We start from the raw sequence: 23,688 nt of genomic DNA on the forward strand, positions 1-23,688 counted from the left end.
CCCATCATCCATCCCTGCATCTGCCTGAGCAATTTACTGGCATAATAACCAGGAACGGAGACACGTAATAAATAGTTCAACCGGCTAAGGAATTAAATTACTTGGCCTAAGAGAACTCAGGTCCAAGTTCTTATTACCATAGCTTTGATTTCTGGAATTAAATTTAGATGTCCATGAATTCAATTACTCATTTGGACACTATTTAAAACAAGAGCACATGGTTTTGTTTGAATAATGCTGCATCTTCCCAAAGAATGCCAAACACAACAACATTACAACTTTTAACTGCAGTTTTCATGAACAGCTAGAAACACTGAAAGGAAAAAAATGACTTTTCCACCACTTCTTCAAATGCTGGACAGACTGTTGTCCTGTGGACTTGTTTTGAAAAGCTCATCACAGTTTAAGAAGTTGCAAGGGAGGAATAGTTTATGGAAATATAAAGCTGAGCATCATAAAACAATTTCCTTACAAACAATCAAATAACAACTCACAATAAAATAAACGCTTGGGAACATAGTGGAATATTCATACCACATTCGCAGACTTTAATGGCTATCAATTTATAGTGGGTGGCTTTTACAGCTTTTAAACACCAATAACAAACATTTTTACAGAACGAGGGAACCATCTGAAAATGCTGACCATCCCCAGAGTATCTGAATTTAATAAGGTCAAAGGGACATTCCTACGAGGAAATAAATCACTGATGATAAAATTTTATGTGTCAGCATGCGAGATTTTACTTGGATGAAGGAGACATGACATCACAAAGGTGACTCTCCTTCTGTTTCTAAATAAAAGCTGACCTTGATATAATTCCACATGCAGGTGCCGCCTGATAGTCCCTTTACAGAGTGAAAGATTTTCATTCACACACCAATTTTCATTTGTTTATTAAAGTCATGCCAAAAAAGTCACCATCTGTATTTTCTAAGAAAGCCATATGACATTCTAGAAATGGCAAAATTATAGACAGTAACAGATCAGTGGCTAGGAAAGGTTAAAGGGAAGAGAGGGTCGAACAGGAGGAACACGGTGGATTTGGGGGGTAGTAAAAGTACGCAGTATGACACTACAATGGCGGGTACGTGTCATTAGACAGTTTTCCAAACTCACAGAATAAACAATGCTGAGAGAATGCTAATGTAAACTATGGACTTTGGGTGATAATGATGGTGTCAATGTAGGTTCACTGATTGTAACAAATCGCTCTAAGGGGGACGCTGATAATGGGAGAGGCTGTGCAAGTGTATGAACAGGGAGTATATGGGAGAATCTCAGCACCTTCTGCCTAATTTTGCTGTGAACCTAAAACTGCTCTAAAACAATAAAGTCTATATTTATTCTTTCACAGTCTCTGTTAAGACGGACTTTTTTCTTCTTGCTACAGATAAACAGGGAGGAAATGACAGAGAGAGAGCTCTGATTTTCACGGTTATGTGAATATGGACTATCATGAGATCCAACCTACTTGCACTGATGAGGGAAGAGGGAAGACAACCAATGTCAGTTCCTGAAATGCAACCAACGAGGGGAAGGCTCAGCAGGAAGAGATTCAGACTCTTCCTCTGTGGATATGAAAATGGGAAAAAAGAGTCTAGAGGCTCCCAGAGTCAGAAGAGAGAGAAAATACAGCAGTTTTTTTCAAGAAGATAAATAGACGGTTCTCCTTCTGTCTCAACTCTCCAAACTGCCAGAGTCTAAACTGGAAGGGATAATGGCTGGATAAGTCAGTTTGTCCGAAAGGAAAGCAGTTTTTGAAATTACTGCTATTAAATAAGGAAAATGTTTGCGGGGAGGGACGGCAAAGTAAGTAAAAGCCAGTCCTTCTCCCACATAAAGGCACTGTTAGAAGCGAAACACAAGAGGACACATCACCTAATTCTATTTGAATTAAATATGAAAACAAGCAAACTGCAGGCAAATAGAACTCAGGGGAAAGGCCAGTAACTGGCAGGGGCCAGGAGAGAGGATTCTAGGGGCCAGCAAGGCTCTGTGTTCTGGTCCGGATGCTGCCTATCAAGTTGTGTGGTCTTAAAACTTTGCATACTTGTATTACCTCTTATGTGTACTTCTCTCTAAATAAATCAGTAAAAAGGTTGAAAAGGGTTTCTTGTTACTTGCAGCTAAGGGCATTTCTTGGCAGAGGGTTCCTAAGCCCACCTGGGGCCCTAGGTTTAAGGCCTCCAGCTTTAGGAAGATAACCACATAACTGGACTACCAAAAATTCATGACTCAGGCCTGAGGAGGTGGCTCGTGCCTGTAATCCCAGCACGTTGCGGGGCCGAGGCAGGCAGATCACTTGGGGCCAGGAGTTCGAGACCAGCCTGGCCAACATAGTGAAATTCCGTCTTTACTAAAAATACAAAGAATTAGCTGGGCGTGGGGGTGCACGCCTGTAATCCCAGCTACTTGGGAGGCTGAGGCATGAGAATCACTTGAACTCAGGAGGCAGAAGCTGCACTGCACTCCAGCCTGGGTGACAGAGTGAGACTCTGTCTTCAAAAAAAAAAAAAAAAAAGAATAAATAAATACAGTCATGACTCAGCTGATTAAGAATGAGCTATAAATCACAATCTTGATCTGAAATTAGGCTATATCATCATTCTTATACATTTAATGAATACTTATTCTGAGTGAGACAATCCACACTAACTGCTGTATGAGTAACAGACATACTGCAGATTAAACGCTTCAGAAATTCAACAGAGAAGTGATTGTTGCGAGCCAGAGGCATCTGAGTTGGCCGGAAGTGACAGGTGGCTGTGGGGATGAGGCAGGAATATCCACATAATGCACAAGTGGAATAAGAAGTAAATAAAATATAATGAAATTTTACACAGGCACTGAGTTTTAACAGTGAGGAAGGGTAAACTGCAGAGACACGGGGATTCAGGTATTTTTTTTCTTTAGCCAATGGATAAATATTTGAGTTGAAAGGCATATGTACAGATTGATGATAATGAGCAAAAAAGTGGCAATGCATTCATTCATTCATCCATTGAATCATTCCATTAAGTACCTCTCTAAGCCAACCCCTAATAATTCAATCAACAATATTCACTGTGCTTTACCAAGTGCCAGTACTATTCCAGGTAGTGAAGATAAAGCACTCAATTTCTTGGAATCTATCTATTAGTTGGGGAGGTGTAATATGAGCAAGAAAAAAAATTATGGAAAAGTACTATAGGGAAAGGAGATGGGGCTAATTGCTAATCAATGACTATGATAGATGTGTGCCAGAGATGGGTAGCATTTCAAACAGGGTGGTCAGGGAAGGGCCCCACGGAAGAGCCATGTGAACTGAAAATGCTGAAGTCGGGCACGGCAAAACCAAGAGAGTGCATGGATGGTTGAGGCAGAGGTAAGAGCAAGTGCAAAGGCCCAGATGTGAGGAAGAGATTAGCACATTCAGCAAAAACAACAAAGGGCCAGTGAGCTTAGGGAGTAGCAGATGAGGGAGGAAGTATAAGATCTGGTGGTGGAGACAGACAGGCATAGTGTTACCCAGTAAGGTTACATTTCTTACAGCAACTGGAACGACTCAATGAGATTTAAGTTGCAATGATGTCTCTGGCTGCTAGGCACAGAATGGTCTCTAGGGAAAACATAAATGGAAGCTGGGAGGCTGGATACTGGGCCAGGAGCTAGGGATACACTGGAAAGCAAAGGTAGCTCACAAGGCAAGTAGCCAAAGGCCAGATACTGACCTCAGCACCTGTATAAATGCAAAATTACTGCCCTGATAACAATTACATACAGCCAGAAGACCCAAAAGAATGAGTGCTAACCAGATTCCAGGTGTCCAGTGAGGCATGACTGAAATGTGACCCAAAGAAGGTCCGAAGTGAATGAAGTCCAGGGGCCAAAGATAGCTCTCCACTAGGCAGGGTGGGTAGAGCATGTGCAAAGGCCCGGTGACAGGAGGCAGGGAAACCTGAGCACCTGAAAGGGAAATGGCTGACAAGAACAGAAAGTGGGCTCCAAGAATGGCAAGTCAGCAGTGGCACAGAGCAGGTCTTGGCAAACTGCAACCCGCAACTTGTTCTTGTACGTCCTGTGAGCTAAGGGTGGGCTTTGCATTTTTTAAAGGATTATAAAAAGAAAAGAAAGGGGGTAAAAATGACAGCAATATGTGACAGAGATTGTATGCGACCTGTAAGGCCTAAATACGGATTGTAAAAATGACCGTTTAAAGTCAAACCAACTTCTCTCAACACATGCTCCTGTAAACCCTGCCCCACTTATATTAGTCAATTAGTGAATTTCTAAAAAAAAATTACTGAAACAAGCAAAGAGATCCGAGAAGCACTAAAGCCCAGCTTTTGTGTAAACCAGCAGTTCCTGGGCAGAACCTTTAAAAGACAATCTCTCTTTACTCCGCTATCTCAGTACACACTTAGGGTAACATGAATATCCTAGCAATAGAGCAACAATCTAAACAATACCCCTGGGACATGATATAAGACAAATCCAAGGAGTGGATAGTTTATAGGAAAACTGGTACAGCTTCTTCAGCAAGTCAGTGTCAGGATATAAAAAGTGCTATTCTGAATCCTAAGAATTAAGGAGGTAAGATGCTGGCCCTGGTGCCGGATAGGATGTGAAATGCATAACCTGTGAAGGACCTTTCTGGAACTCAGGGAGAATCTGAATATGGACATGGTATCCAATGGTACTAAAAAATTATGTTAATTTTGTGGGTGAGATGGTATCATCTGGACTCTGTAGAAAAATGTTCTTAGATTTTAGAGACATATACTGACATCTTAAATATGCTTCCTATCTGAACTTTTCTTTAAAATATCTCGGCATCATAAAAAGTATGTTTAAAGGGGGAAAGTGATATTCTGGCAAGACTTAAATTTGGAATATAATTATAGTAAAAGGCTAAATTGCTTTTTTAAAGGCTACCTTGGAGGCAAGAAAAGTCATATATTATCAAAAGCAGATTATTGTTCTGACAGCTTTATGAACCAACTAGAATTAAGGAGAAGCACCTAAAGTCATAAAAAGTTTCGGAGTCATTTTAAATTCTTGATATGTGAAAAAGTTTGGTTAATCAGATGCTAGGCCAGAAAACTGTGAATGAGCAAATTCCTCATGTCCAAAGGTTTAGCTGCTACAAAGGATGGGTGATCCATATATATTTTGGGTGGAGAGTTGGAAGTATATGACCTTTGGCTGTCTAACAAATATTTGAGTTCCAGGGTCTGCTCTGGACTCTAGGGATGCTGCAGAGAATAAAGCAGACAAAATTCCCTGTCTTCCTGGCATTTACATTCTACAGGGAAGGAAAGATATAAGAAAACTAAAACAACGATGTTACACTAGCACATTACAAGGTGACAAGTGTTACGGAGAAAATGAAAGCAGCAAAGCTAGGGGTGGGCTGGGGCTGGTAGTTGGCCGGGCTGTTGCAGTTTCTACAGAAGATGGTAAGAGAAGATGCCCTGAAAAGGTGTCAATGCAGCAAGAACTATGTGCCTGGCATCTCCTTCCACTGTGTCCATACACATGAGAACTACTATTCAGCTATAGGTGGTCTGTGTCCAGAATGGCTACAAAGCAACCTAGGAAAGTCACAAAGCAAGAGAAAAGCCTGGTCCTTTTCTTTTGGGAGCACTTTGTGAAGACCTATTCCTTAGAAAGAAGAGAGAAGCTGCATGCTTCTGGGATTCTCCCCCTCTTTTTTGTGAAAAAATAAGTGGTTCTGTTAAGGAAGTGTATCAGTCTGTTTTCATGCTGCTGATAAAGACATACCCAAGATTGGGGAGAAAAAGAGGTTTAATCGGACTTACAGTTCCACATGGCTGGGGAGGCCTCAGAATCATGGCGGGAGGTGAAAGGCATTTCTTACACGGTGGCGGCAAGAGAAAAATGAGGAAGAAGCAAAAGCAGAAACCCCTGATAAACCCATGAGAACTTGTGAGACTTATTCATTATCACAAGAATAGTACAGAGAAGATCAGCCCCCATGAATCAATTACCTCCCCCTGGGTCCCTCCCACAACATGTGGGAATTCTGGGAGACACAACTGAAGTTGATATTTGAATGGAGACACAGCCAGTCCATATCAGGAAGCAAAAACAACAAACTCTGCTCCTCCTTCCAGCACGCTCCCCAAAATGCAGCAATACCTTGTCCTGCCCCAGATTCGTAAGTGGAGCCCCATTCCTAGGAGAAAACAGATACATCTGCACCACTGATCCTCAGTGGCAGAATATGCCAGGTATCTGTCCAGGAGAAGAAGCCATGTGGCTCAGGCTACAGGGTTTACAGCCCAAGGCCTCCCTTGCCTCTGTGCTCTGAGGGCTTGAAGTAAGTAGAAAAGTACTTTAAATTGTATCATAAAGGTAAAGATGATGTAGCTTCTTGGGTTAGCCACAACATTTAGGAAAAGCATGTTCTGGAGAGGTAAGACTTTTAGTTGATTTTCCATTAGTGAGCTAACATTTTTCCTCTTCCAACAAGCCCACTTTCTTGCGTTGGTAAGTATTAAGTATCTTTTTTTAAAGTATCTGTGGTTGGTTGGCATCTGAGAAATCTGTAGGGTCAAATATCAAATAGACACTCCTAGCACAATGCCACAAATGCACAAGAGATGAGGCTATGAAATTTGTGAATTATTTTCCTTTCTCAAGGAACGACTACACTTACATATACTCCAGTTAATTGTATGTTCTAGTTATGTAGATCCTAGAGAGAAGGTCTAGTGTGGTGATTAATGGTGACTTTCCAGAGCTCAGCCACGTGGGTTTCATTCTCAGTGCTGCCACCTGCCAGCTCCAATGTGACTATAAACACGTCACTTAGCCTGCTGTGACTTGGTTTCCTCATCTTTAACATGGGATGGAAATATTAACCACTTCAGGGGATGGTGTGAACAGCCAATGATGTAAATAACACACTTGGAATAGCACATGATAAGAGTTAAATACCATGCCTATTTACTGTTTTTAACTACAGCTTAAATGTATACTTATGACTTTTTTTTCTTTTTATTGCTATTAGGTTTTGAAAATGGCATAAAAATATCTTTGTTTTTTCACAGGTAATGTTTTTCTTGGGGTTTATTATTTTAGAAAAAAAAATATATATATATATATATTAAGAGCTATCCTTTACTGGGCGCTATGCCTAGTAAGTTCCCAACTGCTGACCATAGGCTCAGAGCCCCGCAGAGATGGGATGTAAACAAGCACAAAACAGTGTTTTCAGTGAAGTGCATATTAACAATAATGGGCTGAACAAAGAATGTTCATTGGTGGAGTTTGGGAGGGACAGACTGAAGAATAATCTGTTGAAGAGGTAACAGGTAAACTGGGACATGATGAATGAATAGAAATCTACAAAGAAGGTAGCAAACAGGACATTGTAGAAACAGGGAATGGCACCCGTAACAGATGAAGAGTGATATGGTTTGGCTGTGTCCCCACTCAAATCTCATCTTGAATTGTAATCCTCATAATCCCCATGTGTCTAGAGAGAGACCTGGTGGGACGGAATTGGATCATGGGAGTGGTTTCCCCATGCTGTTCTCGTGACAGTGAGGGAGTTCTCAGGAGATCTGATGGTTTTATAAGGGGCTCTTCCCACTCTGCTCCTCGCTCTTCTCTTTCCTGCCGCCTTGTGAAGAAGGATGTGTTTGCTTCCCCTTCTGCCATGATTGTAAGTTTCCTGAGGCCTCCTCAGCCATGCTGAACTGTGAGTCAATTAAACCTCTTTCCTTTATAAACTACCCAGTCTTGGTTATTTCTTTACAGCAGTGTGAAAATGGACTCATACAAAGAGTGCTACAGGAATTGCTAATTCTCAATATGGTGGAGGAGGGGGTGGACTGCAGGAAGGGAACTGACTAGCTGTAGCTCTGCTCTTTTATGAAGGGCTTTGTTTCACAGACTGAGGAGTCTGGACCATCATCTACTAGCAATGCAGAGCCTAGTAGAAAAGCCTGAAGCAGAAGAGTGGCAAGGTTAGTTGTATTGCAACAAACATGAGCTAGCAGAAGCATGGAGGACAGACAGGTGGAGGAGTGACAGTTGGGATGTGAAGGCGGTGCTTGTGAAGCCTACTGAGAACTTGGATAAAATAACAGCACAGAACTGGTGACTGGGGATGAAGGGAGTGAGTAAGAGGAGGAATCTGATGCTTTGAGTTGGAGAATAGTTACTAATGGTAACAGAGGATACAGGAGGAATTAAGAAATGGAGCTAATGGGTTCAGCTTTGATCATGGTAGATTTGAGATTCTGTAAGACCCTGCTGGAGAGGCATACAGCAGACAGCTGAAAACAAAGAACAAAAAATCTGAGCCACTAATACACAGGCACTGCTTTTCTATTTCCATTAAATAAATAGCGCTGCACTTTGTTGTTTTTTAAACTAAAGAGCTGCCATTCCTGAAAGACCACAGATAATAGACCAGATGCCCACTCACTTTCTGCATGGATAATATGTCCCACTGTGATACCATTATTTAAGCAGAAACAAAATCTAGCCTTATGAAGTCTAATTATACCATTCCTCCTCCTTCCTTCCCCTCTCTCTCCCTGCAAGCATAATTCAAGACTGCTTTCCAATTCAGAGATCTATGTGAGAATTTTAAAACATTGTTGCTGATTAGTCTTTCTAATCAATAAAAGAAATCTATTATCGGCCAGGCGCGGTGGCTCAGGCCTGTAATCCCAGCACTTTGGGAGGCCGAGGTGGGCGGATCACGAGGTCAGGAGATCGAGACCATCCTGTCTAACACGGTGAAACCCCATCTCTACTAAAAATACAAAAAATAGCTGGGTGTGGTGGCGGGCGCCTATAGTCCCAGCTACTTGGGAGGCTGAGGCAGGAGAATGGCGTGAACCTGGGAGGCAGAGCCTGCAGTGAGCCGAGATCATGCCACTGCACTCCAGCCTGGGCGACAAAGCAAGACTTCTTCTCAAAAAAAAAAGAAAGAAAGAAAAAAAAAAGAAAAAGAAATCTATTATCGATTAGATTTGATAAATCTATTATTGACTAGAGAGACCAATCAGGAACAATGTTTAAAATTGTGTATGAAAAGCCATTCACTCATCAAATGCTAGTGGCTGCCAAGTGTCTGGCATTCTGCTGGATCCGAGGCTCCAAAAGGGAAAAAGATAAGCTCCCTGTACTCAGAGAGATTACGTTCTATGGGGGGAGAGAATGACAACGAACCAATAAAATACTAAAATGTGATTCATTTCAGAATGGAAGTAAATAGGCTGCTAAGATTGAGAATAATGAAGAAGGGGTGCTTTCTTCAGAAAAGAATGATCAGGGCCAGGCATGGTGGCTCATGCCTGTAATTCCAGCACTCTGGGAGATGGAGGTGGGAGGACTGCTTGAGTTCAGAAGTTTGAGACAAGCCTGGGCAACAAAGTGAGACCTCGTCTCCACTAAAAATTAAAAAAAATTAGCCAGGTGCAACCTGTAGTCCCAGCTACTCAGGAGGATCTCTAGAGCCAGGGAGGTCGAGGCTACAGTGAGCCATGATCATGCCACTGCACTCCAGCCTAGGTGACAGAGCAGGACCTTGTTTCCAAAAAACAGCATGATCAAGGGAATTCATTATGGAAAGATGGCAACAATGAGGCTGAAGGTGGGACCTTGGAACATCCATTATAGACAATGAGATCTGTCAGCCCGGGGATTAGCAAGCTGGAGATATTGACTTGTGTGACACTGAGCAGGGGAGAGTCGGGGGAAAGAGAGGCATGGGGTGATACTGCAGAGGTAGGGAGGAGCTGGGTCAAATACACTAATACCTGTAAGGAATGTAGGCGGTCAAACCTGACACCAACTACGTGTTTGTTAGTTGTTACCCGTTATCAATTATCCTCAGCGTATCCAAATAAGCCTTCGTTGTTTTCTCTCTGTGCACTTGCTTTTTAAGCGTATTGGTAAGCCACGAACGCAACTTAAATTTGGGGGTTCCAGGATCTGCTTTATGTAAATAAACACTCTACATCCTGGCTGCTGTACAGAGAATGGCTTGGTGTGGGAGAAGAAAGCAGCGCATGTGTCAGGGAGAGAGAACGAGAGCAGAGATTAGCAGGATACGGAAATAACTCCAGCAAGAAACAATGGGAGTTTAGACTAGTGCTGCAAAAGATGGAGAGAAGTGGATAAATCCAGAATTCATAGGATGTGCAGAAGAGACAATGATGAGTTCTAGGTTCTCAGCAATAATCCCTAGGAGAGGGCGTAGGACCATTACTGAGATAGAATAGCTTTGAGAGAGCCACATTGAGGACTGGGTAGCAGGGGAATTAAGAACTCTCATTTGGACATGTTAGGATTCATATGCCTATGAAATAACTAGGTAGAGTCTGGCCTAGAGAAATAAACCTTGGCCTAGTCTACTTACAAACGGTATTTAAAGTCAAGGGCATGGATTACAGCAATCAGCAAGAGCGAGCCAGAAAGAAAAATAGTATAATAATTGTAAAGAGATAGCCAGGGTCAGTAATTTAATGGATGAAATGTCAAATCAAAACAAAATCAGCCAAGACAGGATAATTAAAACAACAAAGGCCAGGGTGGGGGTGGGGGGTAGAACTGGGGGGTGAGAACTCCTAAAGCCTGCATAAACAATGTGTAGGAAAGACAGGCTGGAAATGACAGTGACACACAGGTTACATTAGACAAAGGGCTTCTGAGAAATGGCAAAGGTAACCAATTCTAAGAACTTACTAATCTTAAGGTGATTTATAGATAAAAGTCCCATCCTATAAATGGGACCTAAATCCTAAAATCCAAGAATCCTAAAATGTGTGGATTCTTGAGCCCAGAGATATTCTGGGTCTGTCTGTACTGGTATTCTGCTGGGCAGGTAAAGGGGTTATGAAGAGAAGTACTATCTTACTTGCCTGTCAACTAATACTGATGACAGAGCAAAAGCGTCATGCACTTTACAGTCGTGGTCATAGCCAAAGATTGCAGATGTCCTAGACACAGTATTTGAGACAGAGAGATGGAACATACATAGCCAAGTTACTAATATACATATTGGGTAAGAAGATTCCCAAATGGAAGGAAGGTGAAAAAGCTCTGTTCTAGTACAACCATTTGAGGATAGTATGGAGATTCCTCAAAAAACTAAAAATAGAGCTACCATACGATCCAGCAATCCCACTACTGGGCATTTATCTAAAGGAAGAGAAATCAGTATATTAAAAGAGGTATCTGCACTCCCATATTTACTGCAGCACTATTCACAACAGCCAAGATATGGAATAACCTAGATGTCCAAAGAGACTAATGGATGAAGAAAATGTGATATGTGTGTGTGTGTGTCTCTGTGTGTGTCCGTGCATGCACGCACGTATAATGAAATACTATTAAGCCATACAAAAGAATAAAATCCTGTCATTTGAAGCAACATGGATGGAACTGGAGGACATATGTTAAGTGAAATAAGCCAAAAACAGAAAGTTAAACACCACATGCTCTCATATGCGGAAGCTAGAAAATGTTGATTTCATAGACGTAAAAAGTAGAACAGAGGATGACGGAGGCTGGGAAGGGTAGGTGGAAACAGGATAGAGAAAGATTTGTTAAAGGATACCAAATTACAGCTAGATAAGAGGAATAAGTTCTAGTGCTCTACAGCACTGTAGGATGACTACAGTTAACAGTAATATACGACATAATCTCAAACAGCTAGAAGCAGGATATTGAATTTTCCCAACACAAAGAAATGATACATGCCTGAGATGAATATGCTGATCAGTCTGATCTGATCACTGTGTACCCTGTAAATGTGTACAATTATTACATGTCAATTTTTAAAAATAAAAATTTTTAAAAAGGTACCTTTTAATGAACGGTCTATGCTTAAAATGTTGCTAGGCGTGTTTCAACACCAATGAGTTATATCTGAGGTTGGACCATAACTAGACGAGGCACTTAGAGATGCTGTAACTGTGGTCTCAGCATCCTGTTCCACTGCACTTAGTTCCACCATCATTATATTACAGTAAATGCAATATTGCTATCCTGTGACTACCTTGTAAACATATTTTCATAAAACCAAAGTGCTTCATTACCACTTCTGATATGTGTATGAGTCCTTGGCTCCAATTTTCCAATAATAGTAGCTATACAATTATGTTGAAAACCATTTGAGGCTAACCATTAACATTCAAATGACATACAATGGGAAACGAATGAATAGTATATTCTAGGAGATAAAAGATCAAACCTTTGATATATCTTCTCTTACTTATTAGTAGTTAGAGTTTAAGATACAATATTTCTTCTAAAACCATTTCAAAAATATAATTTAAATATAAAATTGAAGGTCCTAAAAAAGTATAGAAGTTTTAAAGTAGAATGACTTTGCTATTTGAATACCTATTTAAATTTCTATTTAAAATGTCCAAAACAGCCCAAATCAATTCTACCTTCATTTTTATAGCAGTTTTCTAATCATGAGACATCATACTTTCTAGTCCTTTTTGCTTCCCTAAAATAAAAAAAACTCCTACATATTTAAATTCATAAATAAGAATTATCATTACTTGATTACTACCAAAACTAATTTTAATAATGTTCTCAACCTTATCTAGAAGTGCTTAAGAAGCCATTATGTATTATTATTGATTATGATTACAAGACCTACAATAATTTTAAAATAACTAATTAAAAAGGGAACATGTTATAATAGCCATGATTATCAAACCAGAGGTGGGAGATTAGTCACTGAGCCCCAAGGAGAGTCTTTGTATTCGACAGTGTGAGATGATGGGTAGAAAGTGATTTGACTAAGAAAAAAATCACCCCAGCTGGCGCGGTGTCTCACGCCTGTAATCCCAGCACTTTGGGAGCCCGATGCAGGCGGATCACCTGAGGTCAGGAGTTCGAGACCAGTCTGGCCAACGTGGTGATACCCTGTCTCTACTAAAAATGTAAAAACTAGCTGGGCGTGGTGGCAGGCACCTGTAATCCCAGCTACTTGGGAGGCTGAGGTAGGAGAATTGCTTGAACCCAGGAGACGGAGGTTGCAGTGAGCCGAGATTGTGCCACTGCACTCCAGTCTGGGCAACAGAGTCTTAAACAAACAAACAAACAAACAAACAAACAAACAAAACATCCCATGCTGCTGGCCTGCTCCCCCAACAATTCCAATCTACGCATTTTAAACAAGTCCACTGTAAACTTTACTGGCTTGATATGCATTTACATCGATTAGTCGTTTTGGAAGCAAATACCGTGATACAGATTATTGCAATTTTCCCCATGTTGGAGGTAAAGAAATAGGCTCAAAAAGATTATATATGAGGGTAAAGCACATTTTAAACCTTTTAAGATATTTTTGAAGCAAAGATTATCTTATTTACTTACAAGTCTTTTCTTTCCTTGACTACTTGGATGCATCTATTACACCTGATTTCTGTTTCCTCCCAATGTCTTTTTAGGCAGGTTAGTTCTATCATCATGAAATCACTGTTTAAGTGCAATACTGCCCTTTCCTTCATGATGTCATTCATCTCTTTTTCAGTTTGTTATCTAACACGTATTAACATTTTAGTATCCAACTACATTAATCTCATGACTACTAGCATTGAAAGAACTGATAAAAAGATAAAAGCAAACCCTTACTGCCTGGTTTGACAATAAGTAACAGCTCTTCACAAAGACTGGCAATTAGGTCGCTAAGCAAAAAATCTTGGAAGACCAAATTCGACCAACAGCAAACAGTGGTCTCAAATGTAAAAGAAAACTTAGGTTATATGCTACGCTTACAACAGCAAATTATGTATACTGCTTGAATTACTATTGATCTAAATAAAATGGTGCTATGCTATAAAGATTATTTTCAAATAATTTCTAATACCAAACTATACTTTTGAATACACTTGGCAAATCTTTTCCAGAATTACACATTCCTAAAACAATGAGCCAATCCACAGGTACGTGTGGCCTACTATATGCTCAACATTCACTTCTCTTTAAAACAATTTACATGACAAAACAAAGTACAACAGTGAACATTCATCAGTTGCACCTTCAAATGTCTGACAACACAATCAGATGATCTGTGTGTCCTTTACTTATTAAATTGATAACAAATAGAAAATAAAATGTAGATCTGAAGGAATCTCTTAATTTTTTTAATTTGCTCAATTGCAAAAAATTTATTTGTATAAATATATAAAACGAATTGCTATATTAAAATAATACAAATTAAAATACTATAAATAATAACTTGACTGCTTTACAAAATCAATTTGAGCTACTGTATTTACAGATTGAGTAATCCTTATCCAAACTGCCTGGGACCAGAAGTGTTTCAGATTTCAGATTTTTTTCAAATTTTGGGATATTTCCATACATATAAGATATGTTGGAGATGGGACCCAAGTATAAACATAAAATTCATTTATGTTTCAAAAATACCTTATACACACAGCCTGAAGGCAATTTTATACAACATTTTAAATAATTTTTGTTTCAGAAAGGAAGTTTGTATACACTGAACACATAAAGTCACATAATTTTTTACGTTTGCTGTCATGTCAGTGCTCAAAACATTTTGGATTTTAGGGCATTTCAGATTTTGGATTAGGGATGCTCAACCTGTATTTTATGGTAATAAACCGCATTTCTTTAAAAATATTGTACATTCTTGGCTGGGCGTGGTAGCTTATGCCTGTAATCCCAGCACTTTGGGAGGCCGAGCCCAGTGGATCACTTGAGGTCAGGAATTCGAGACCAGCCTGACCAACATGGTGAAACCTCGTCTCTACTAAAAATACAAAAATTAGCCAGGCATGGTGGTTGGCACCTGTAATCCCAGCGACTCGGGAGGCTAAGGCAGGAGAATCGCTTGAACCTGGGAGGCAGAGGTTGCAGTGAGCCCAAATCACACCACTGCACTCCAGCCTGGGCAACAGAGTGAGACTCCGTCTCCATTAAAAAAAAAAAAAAATAGCTGAGTGTGGAGGTAGGCACCTGTAATCCTCGGGAGACTGAGGCAGGAGTACCACTTGAACTTGGGAGGGGAGGTTGCAGTGAGCTGAGACTGCACCATTGCACTCCAGCCTGGGTGACAGAGCGAGACTCTATCTCAAAACAAACAAACAAACAAACAAACAAACAAACAAACAAACAGTACATTCTAGAGTTTAAGCTAATGAAGACTGTTCTCCCAGTATCTCACTCCATACAAAAATATACATTAAAAATTCAGGTGATCATGGCTTTGGCTAAGTGGCATTAGTCTACCACCTACAATTTTACATTGAAACACTGGGGATACTGCAAATGTTACCTAGTAAACTAAAAGTGTTACTTTGTAAACAAGGAGGGCAAAAAAGGAAGCTAGTTAGCTCCCACTTGGGACAGATTTTGTTCACTCTCTACCTCTACTCAAAGGAAATAGTTTGAACATCTCTAAATTATTTTCTTAATAATTGCCTTCCTTCCAAAACAAACATGGACTTATAATTTTGCTGAGTTCCTTGTGGTAAGTTATTGGTACTAGTTTAAGCCACATGGCTCCCAAGTAAAGCCAACAGTTTTTGGCTTGATTAACTAATTAAAGGGTTACTTTTCCATGTCACAATGGAGAGTCCTATCTAAATTAGGGGTTTTACACTGAAGATACAAATATCCAGATGTTTTCAACAAGAAATTAATGTTTCGGTGTACTATTGCCAGAAACCAGTTAAAATCATAACAATCTGTATTTTCTTCCTCTTTTCCTACTATTTTTAAGCCAGGGAATTTGTACAGTTTAATTAAAAGATACTGGAGGGAAGAAAAGAGTCCATGCATCAGTAGCTTAGGATCCTTAGCACTGAATAATCCAACCCTCCAAATAACTCTTACAAATGAATCCTACAGTATTTCTCATTCAGCAATATCCTGTTACTGGGGCAACCTGTGCCATTAGGTCTCAGTAAGCAGCACAGTCTCATTGCCAGATGTAGCTCAGACAGCAGCAACTCAAGCCCTGCACTACAGAGGCATCTCCTCTTCCAGCCATCACCTGCTTGGAAACAAAAACAAACTCCACTGGTTTGGCCACACATCTGTAATCTGCTTAAGGCTATAAAAGTGTTTTGCTTTTCTTTTTGACATACATGTAGTCCAAGTTTATTCAATACAGGAATCGAGCATTTCTAATAAGACCTCAAAACTGGCAGCCAGTTCCCTCAAGAGAAAATGCAAGCTTCTGCTATTCTCCTATTCGTCATTTTCAAATGAGTTCTCCTATTTCAGTATAACAGTCAGAAAGCCTCACACAGTCCTGGAAGCTGCCAACCCAGCATTATGACAGCTGCTTCTCAAAGCCATGAGCCATTTCATTAAATCCACTCTTACTTGACTCATCCACTGGCAAAGATTTAAAGCTTTAATTTATCTTTTGTATGATTCACTTTGCGGCCCTCTAAAGTTGTTAGGTTTTTTTCCTTGAGCATTTAATATCATTTCTCAAAATGCAATGCAGAAAGGAAGCTGAAAGATTATATATTCAAAAATTTGTAACTCCAGAGATACAAATAAAAAGATATATAGTCAAATACAGCCTCTCTTTCTCTCTCACCTAATTTTAAAGACAAAGTACTGACCTATGAATAGACATAAATTCTCATGACAGCCTGAGCTCATCAGGTAAGGCTATGAATGTTTCAACATCACTAGCTAAGTGGAAGACGGTATGTGCATAATTTATTACATGATTGAATGACAAGTTTTCACTAACTACAAATCATGTATTTGTGAAATGCACCATCTATAATACCATCTGGTTATTATTTTCTGAGAAAAGTTCTCAGAGCACAACGACCATAATTAAATTGGCTTTTGACTAGATGTAGCACTGTGCCACCTACAAATTGAGCCTGTGCAAGTGTTTTATGATGACTGCATTGATTATTGTTATCAAGATTTCACCCCTTGGTCTGGCGTGGTGGCTCATGACTGTAATCTCAACACTTTGGGAGGCCCAGGCAGGAGGATCACTTGAGGCCAGGAGTTTGAAAACAGTCTGGGCAACATAGTGAGACCCCTGTCTCTACAAAAAAAATAAATAAATCAAAATAAATTAGGCAGGCATGGTGGCATGTGCTTGTAGTCTTAGCCATTTGGGAGGCTGAGGCAGGAGGATCACTTGAGCCCAGGAGTTCAAGGTTACACTGATCTATGGTCGCAATACTGCACTCCAGCATGTGTGACAGCAAGAACCTGTCTCTTAAAAAAAAATCACTTTAATATAGTATCTGGAACATATCAAATGCTCAAGAGGTTTAGTGCCCTTCATTACACTGGAGGAAAAAGGTGACATTTTGTACCTCTGTATGCTCAGATACAGTTTGTTTTTCAGTTGGAAATATTTCATACTTCATCTTTTCTTATTCTTACAATTTTCCTTTATTTATAATGTAGCCATCCCTCTTCTGCCCATGGAAATAATGAAACATGGGACCCATCATGCTATGTTATTAGACTCCTGATGCAATTTTACTTAATTACTGCACATCTAGAATGATATTCCTTAGTTTTTCTTTTCTTTTCTTTTTTCTTTTTTTTGAGACAGAGTCTTGCTCTGTTGCCCAGGCTGGAGTGCAGTGGTGCGATCTCAGCTCACTGCAACCTCCACCTCCTGGGTTCAAGTGATTCTCTGGCAGTCTCCCCAGCAGCTGGGATTACAGGTGCATGCCACCATGCCTGGCTATTTTGTATTTTTAGTAGAGAGGGGGTTTTTCCATGTTGGCCAGGCTGGTCTTGAACTCCTGACATCAAGAGATCTGCCAGCCTCAGCCTCCCAAAGTGCTGGGGTTACAGGCATGAGCCACCATGCCTGGCCTAGTTTTTCTTTTTTAAAGACCAGTTAGTTTTGGTGACACTATTAACCTTAAGTTAACATGACGACGTAGGTGTATGTGTTTGATGTGAATGCCAATGTGATTCAACTCAAATACTTGTTGAGCACCTAACTACCTAACTTATAGAAAATTATGCCAAGTATTTTCCTGTATCAGGTTGTACAGGCCTCATAATAAATGTAAATTCTTGGTAAGTAGGATAGGCTGTTAACCTTTAGAATACCATCAGGGTCTTTGGACACAATTTTACCTTTTGAGTTTCTGAGCACTTCTAACTACTTGTGGGGCTTGATATTTCTCACTTTTATCCATTCATAGAGAAAAAGAAAATTTTAATTGACTAAAACTCATTCTAGCTTGTACTTAACCATGAGTCTGAGATATGTTATGAATCTTGATCTTTTTCCTATATTTTGTTCCTATGTTACAAAATATTTATCATCCGAAGAATTATTTCATCATTAGCCATCAACTATTTAAAAACTGTGCTAAAGAAGATGAAATAATATGAGTATGAAAGAATGATATAATTGCCTAGAAAGGTGATGCAATAGGGAAATTATCACATTTTTATTGCTGTGTTCCCAAAGTATTGCATCATCTTTCAAGATGGTTTAAAAAAAGTCTGAATAGTCCCAGCTACTTGGGATGCTGAGGCATGAGGATCACTTGAGGATCACTTGAGCCCAGGAGTTTGCAGCTGTAATGCACCATACTCACACCAGTGAATAGCCACTGCGCTCAAGTCTGGGCAACAGAGTGAGGTCCCATCTCTTTAAAAAGCACGATAAAAAGAAGTCTGGAGACTCACTGAATATAGTCAAAAATCATCTTCCACAAATTGGCAAATAGGAACAACTGACAGAAGGAGGCATTTTACCAATTAGATAAACCAGAAGAAGAATGAAATTGATCATGTAAGTAAAACCTTAGGCTATGAGCCTTCACATGATATCCTAGATGAATTTTCTCAAGCTCAAGAATTGACAAGTGAGCAATTTCTTTCTTTCTTTCTTTCTTTTTTTTTTTTTTTGAGGTGGAGTTTCGCTCTTATTGCCCAGGCTGGAGTGTGATGGTGCGATCTTGGCTCACTGCAACCTCTGCCTCCCCAGTTCAAGTGATTCTCCTGCCTCAGCCTCCCGAGTAGCTGGGATTACAGGCATGCGCCACCACGCCTAGCTAATTTTGTACTTTTAGTAGGGATGGGCTTTCTCCATGTTGGTCAGGCTGGTCTCGAACTCCCGACCTCAGGTGATCTGCCCACCTCGGCCTCCCAAAGTGCTGGGATTACAGGTGTGAGCTACTGCGCCCGGCTGAGCAATGTATTTCTAAGAATAAAAAGAAAATATGGTATTCTCATCCACTTAGTCATTCAACAGGAAGGATATCATCACTCAATATTATGTGACAAAAACATTAACCATCATTGCTAAAATGATGTGACAGTATTCCTTGCCTTTTTACGATGCTTATGCAACAAATTTTATGTCTCTGCAACACATTTATTTGATACCATTAGGAAGTGGACAAATGCCCAAGGCAGGAATCTCTCTAAGGTGATTAGAAGAGATAATGCAGAAAAAAAGCGGGGAAAAAAAGACTGGCTTGATCATTTTAATAGCTGTTTACAAATCCAAACTTGAAAACATTTTATTCCTGAGGGAAGATGGCTATATTCTCTCTTCAATAAAATTATGAGCTGTCAACGTTTTAAATATCTTAAATTTTTACAATAATTAAATGAAATTGCAAGTATAAAAAAAAAAAGACCAAGAAATATGATGAACCTAATAGAGATGTATTTGAAATGTAGAACCAGTATTTGTAAGATGGATATATTTCAGGTTCATGCATGGCAGGTGATTAGCAGCTAGCTGCATTCCAAAGGATAATGCTCATTTCAGAAATCCATACCTTCAAAACTGGGAAAATACAGAATAAACATGTGGGTTTACCATATTTAAATTCTTTGTAAAATTAAAATATTTACTATGTTAACTCTTATTAAAATTTCTAATAGTTATTTCTCACTATTCCTTTATTCTTAGTTTTGTAAATTGTTTACCAAATAATCTAAAAATATAAAACAATAATAATATAAAGGGCCCACTGTATCTAGATAGTCAATGGTGCTGGCCTGGTTTTCTGGTGTAGTTAGGGGGCAAGGTGACATCTTGCCATATGAGACACTCCAGCAATCACCAGAACTGATGAAGTTTAAACTGGGTTCAATATGGAATTGTATATTCCAATGCATGCACACCTGCATACACGGCCATACGCACCCACAAAAGCCACCCTGAGCCATATTAGTTCATTTGCATGTTGCTGATAAAGGCATACCTGAGACTGGGTAATTTACAAAAGAAAGAGGTTTAACTGGACTTACAGTTCCACATGGCTGGGGAAGCCTCACAATCACGGTGGAAGGCAAGGAGGAGCAAGTCATGTCTTACATGGATGGCAGCAAGCAAAGAGAGAGAACTTGTGCAGGGGAACCCCTCTTTTTCAAACCATCAGATCTCATGAGACTTATTCACTTCACAGGAACAGCATGGGAAAGACTTGCCCCCATGATTCAATTACCTCCCACCGAGTCCCTTCCACAACACATGGGAATTCAAGAAGAGATCTGGGTGGGAAAAAAGCCAAAACATATCACTGCCCCCCAAACCAGAGAGTAACATTAACTAACCTGGCCAACATGGTGAAACCCTGTCTCTACTAAAAATACAAAAATTAGCTGGGTGTGGTGGTGAACACCTGTAATCCCAATTACTCGGGAAGCTGAGTCAGGAGAATCGCTTGAACCCAGGAGGCAGAGGTTGCAGTGAGCCAAGATCACACCACTGTACTCCAGCCTGGGCAACAAGAGCAAAAACTTCATCTTAAAAAAAAAAAAAAAAAAAGAAAAAGGAAAAAAAGAAAACTCTTCCGAGTTATACTGTCTTAATGAAGATAAGACGCAGTCAAAAGGAATCACTCCTCCAGATCTTAAGCACCTCTTTAAAAAAAAAAATGTTTAAAGGAAATAGCAAAAAAAAATCATCTAATTATCCAGAAAGATATATCAAGTTACCTCTCAGCACACGCTGCAAACCTAAACCTAAAAGAATACACTGATAATTAAAGATTCTGTTTCTTAAAAAAAATGTGAGTACCTCCTCTGCAAGAGGAAAAGTGTGACTCTACAACAATTAGAGGGTCTTCCAACATTTCATTTGCTTTAGGAATTCAGCAACCCCCATGGACCACTGGGTTCAATCAGATTCTGCAGTTCCAGGTGAGGAGCAGCTCTGCCTCCAGGGCTAGGCTGCCTACCTGGCTAGTCTTACAAGTTAGCTTTCCAAATGAATTTTCCCATGGAAAAAAATCTTACCCATGATGGCTGGAGTCTGTGTATTATTAACATTATGTACGTAATTATTACTATTAATATTATGCTACATAATGTTAGTAACAGTCTGGATTATGCTACATTACAGACTGCATAAATAGGTATTTTGAGGTGATCTGAGAATATGACCATTACAACACTGGAGAAATATATACTCGGTAATTTACACATAAATTTCTGAAACACTACCTGTTTTGCCTATGTTAAAGATTTACCTCTTTTTCATACCTCTTTTTCAATGAGGTCATAAAACAGAGCTCATCCCACGAGGAATGTTTCTCTAAATGCCCCATTAGCAATAGACAAACACTCATCTTCTATCAAAACAAGCCTCATTAACTACCAAACAACAAAATACTGTGAATCAAATATTGTTTCCAGGAAAATGGTAGCTCGTTTCTCCTTCTTCAAGAATTGTCACGTAGCATCCCCTGAAGATGTTTTAAGTCAGGTACGTTAAACTTCTATTCTGATTTTACATTTCAAGTGTCAAAAGGAGGGCTGGTTCCTGGAACAAGGAGGCTGCCAGTTGGCAGGAGCCCAGTTTGTGTGTGGATCAGTGATGCAACACCTTTCTGGTTTTGTCCACATGAAAGAAGCTCTGCCTGCCTGCAGGGCTACAGGAAAAGAAGTTAAAAAATAAAATGGTGCAAGTGACCTGATATCCTAATTATACTGAATCCAAACCAATTTTTTGAAATTTTAAAAACAAGAATAGTTAAAAATAATAATAAAAATTCAGTGGCTCAGCCTTAGAAAACATTACTAGGTTATACAAACCGTCTGTCTTAATGGAAAAATAAAGAGTGATAAGAAATTTCAAGTCATCCAGGAACTACACTGTCCAAATATAGTAGTCACCAGCCACATGTAACTATCAAACACAGTGTGTGGCTAGTATGAATTGAGATGTGCTGTTAAATGTTAAAAGAAGTGTTAAGACTTCTTATGAAAGACAAATATAAAAAAAGAATGTGAACTATCTTATTAAATTTTTCATATTGGTCACATGATATTTCAGATATATTGGATTAAATAAAATGTTGTTAAAATTAAATTCACCTGTTTCTTTTTACTATTTTTAAACTGTCTATTAGAAAATGAAAAAGTAAGGCCAGGCGCAGTGGCTCAAGCCTGTAATCCCAGCACTTTGGGAGGCTGAGGTGGGTGGATGACGAGGTCAGGAGTTCGAGATCAGCCTGGCCAACATGGTGAAACCCCATCTCTACTAAAAGTACAAAAAAAAAAAAAAATTAGCTGGGCATGCTGGCACATGCCTGTAATCCCAGCTACTTAGGAGGCTGAGGCAGGAGAATCGCTTGAACCCGGGAGGTGGAGGTTGCAGTGAGCCGAGATCACGCCACTGCACTCCAGCCTGGGCGACAGAGCGAGACTCCATCTTAAAAAAAGAAAACGAAAAAGTATGTGGCTCACATTACATTTGTATTAGACAGTTCTTTGCTAAAAGATGGGAGGCTCTATAACAGGGCCTATAGAAAAAAAAAAGGCAAAAAAATTTCATAATGTTTTAAGAAAGTTTATGAATTTGTGTTGGTCCGCATTCAAAGTCGTCCTGGGCAGTGGGTTGGATAAGCTTTCTACAATATCCAATTGTGGACCATGAAGTCCTTACCAAAAGCTATGAAAAAAAATTTAAAATATACAATTTACTTTGTCTAATATTTATTGAGGATGTATGTGCAAGACATACCAGACACATAAACTATAGTTTGGATTCTAACAGATAAAAAGAGATATGACTACAATTAATTGGAAGATAAGTTATGGTCTTATAAGAAAAAGGTAAAGCAAGGGTAGTATAGCAGAGCAAGGCACCTGTAAAGACTTGTAAAGGCTGCATCTTTTCAGGTGAACATTTATAAATATATAGGATTTTGACGGGTCATAAGAAGTGGCACTTTAGAGTTGACAAATATCTTTATCATACATTAACCCCATTTGACAAAAAAGGAAAAATATTTCAGATGGGGCAGAACAGTGGGAACGAAAGCCTACAGAAAGAAAAGGTCAGTGGTTTTAGGATGCCAGGAGAGTCACATACATGTATAAGGCTGAAAATGCAGGCTGAAGCCACGTAAGAGACTTCTGAATGCCCTGCAAGAGAATTTGGACTTTTCTACAGGTAGAATAAACCATCAGATATTTCCTACCAACTGTCAACAGGATTAAAAACACATAGTAGAAAGATAGTAACGCATTGGAAAGAATTATCTGGGAGGAGGGTGGATGAAGCCTGGGGGTGTGGGGGAGAGGGAGACTGAAAATGCAAGAAAGGGAGAGGAGATGATTCAGAGTCCAGCAGAACATAATCATAAAAGGGAAGACAGGAAACAAAGGGATAGAAGAAGGTACAAGAGTTGCTGAAGTACAGGAGAAAATTCAATGGTTTATTCAACAAACATGTACTGGGCACCT

General features: G+C 39.6%; 1 protein-coding gene across 6 annotated transcripts in view; it reads right to left on the bottom strand.

Annotated features, from left to right (window-relative positions):
• APP (amyloid beta precursor protein) overlaps positions 1 to 23,688 on the bottom strand; it is a 284,040-nt gene that overhangs the window by 139,183 nt on the left and 121,169 nt on the right. The window lies entirely within an intron of this gene.

The sequence above is a fragment of the Gorilla gorilla genome, chromosome 22 (assembly GCF_029281585.2).
Source record: "Gorilla gorilla gorilla isolate KB3781 chromosome 22, NHGRI_mGorGor1-v2.1_pri, whole genome shotgun sequence".
Lineage (NCBI taxonomy): Eukaryota > Metazoa > Chordata > Mammalia > Primates > Hominidae > Gorilla > Gorilla gorilla.